This window comes from Octodon degus, unplaced genomic scaffold (assembly GCF_000260255.1).
Source record: "Octodon degus isolate 3935 unplaced genomic scaffold, OctDeg1.0 scaffold00015, whole genome shotgun sequence".
NCBI lineage: Eukaryota > Metazoa > Chordata > Mammalia > Rodentia > Octodontidae > Octodon > Octodon degus.
In genome coordinates, this window is record NW_004524591.1 from 10697988 (window position 1) to 10699692 (window position 1705).

Sequence of the window (1705 nt, forward strand, 5' to 3'; positions counted from 1 at the left end):
TATATGTAATAAAAAGGAATTAACTATAGTATTGTACAGCTCTTCTTGAATTGTGATGTGGTTGCATCACTGAATTTGGACAAGGACATCCTTTCTGCTAGAATGTGACCCAGCTGACATGTTGGGCCACCTGGTTTAAGCTATGCTTTAGAAGACACTGGAGCTATAGACAGAAGTAGCTCGATATTGAGGAGCTGTAATTCTAGCCCAACAATTTGCCCCTACATTTCTTTTCGTTGAGAGTAAGATAAGTAATCTATGGAACGCACCTTTATTTTGGGCTTTCTGACACATGGAGGCAAATTGGAATCTAGGAAGTTCAAGACACAGATCTAAGTGATAGAAAGGTCCACGTGACTGGAACAAAGAAACTATGTAGGGACCAACCGGAAGTACAGCATAGAGTGAAGGTGCTGGGGCAAGATGGCGGCGGGCAAGATGGCGGCGGGCAAGATGGCGGCGGGCAAGAGGAAGTGGCGTGGGGACTTGCAGGTTCCGGCTAAGAAGCCAAAAACAAACAAAAAAAATGCCGGGCCTCCAGTTAAGTCATCTGCTGTGGCAGGAGAGATGGAAGAAGCTGAGAGAGACTGTATTCCAGGCCCTGTTTGCAAGGGCAAGTGGAAAAATAAGGAAGGATTTCTCACGTTTTCTCCGAGAGGAATAAATTTTAGAACAAAACATTTAATGCAGCTCTTGAGAACCTTGATCCTTCATTCTAAAGAGATGATAAAAAGAATCGTGAAGATGAACTATTTGTGATTAATGAGGTCTGAGAAATGAAAAACTGCAATGAATGCATCTATTTTGAACCTAAGAAAAAACAAGATCATTATATGTGGCTGTCAAATTCACCTCATGGACCTTCTGCCAAATTTCTTATTCAAAATATTCATACCTTAGCTAAATTAAAGATTACTGGAAACTGTTTGAAAGGTTCTTGGCCGCTTTTGTCTTTTGACCCCGCTTTGGATGAATTGTCACATTATGTTTTGTTAAAAGAACTCTTAATTCAGATTTTTAGTACCCCACAGTATCATCCCCAAAACCAGCCATTTGTAGACCATATACTTATTTGCACCATATTGGATAATAGGATATGGTTTTGGAACTTCCAGATCATAGATAAAGATGTTCAACTTGTAGAAATAGGACCTCATTTTGTCTGAAATCTGCCAAAGATTTTTCAGGGAATTTTCAGAGGACCAACTTTGCACAAAAATCCTCACTACCAACCACCAAACATGCTTGGGCGCATTATAAGATCCATCACAGCTGCAAAATAAAAGAGAAGCGGCAAGTAAAAGAAGTGCAGAAACTGAGAAAAAAAGAACTAAAGACTATTCTTCCACATGATCCTACTGAAGACATTTATGTTATACCTGCTGAGGAAAAACCAGTAGAAATATAATGGGTAAAACCAGAGCCAAAAGTTGATTTAAAAGCAAGGGGGGAAAAAAAAAAAGATTTACAAAAGGCAAAGAAAATTGAAACAGAAGATGAAAAGTGGAAGTGCAAAATAAGTACATGGTTGTTTTCTAGTGTATATTTATTCTGTACTTGGTGTGTAAATACATCTTCTATGTCTAACTAGTGTGTCATTTAAAACAAAAAAAACTTATCTTTTTCTAAATGAAGCACTGTATCACACAAAGAGAGAGAGAGAGAGAGAGAGAGAGAGAGAGAGAGAGAGAGAGAGAGAGAGAGA

The 1705-nt window shown here is 38.7% G+C and overlaps 1 pseudogene; it reads left to right on the forward strand.

Annotated features, from left to right (window-relative positions):
• Nucleotides 1–438: 438 nt before the first annotated feature.
• Nucleotides 439–1520, forward strand: LOC101562259 (annotated as a pseudogene).
• The last annotated feature ends 185 nt before the right edge of the window (nt 1521–1705 follow it).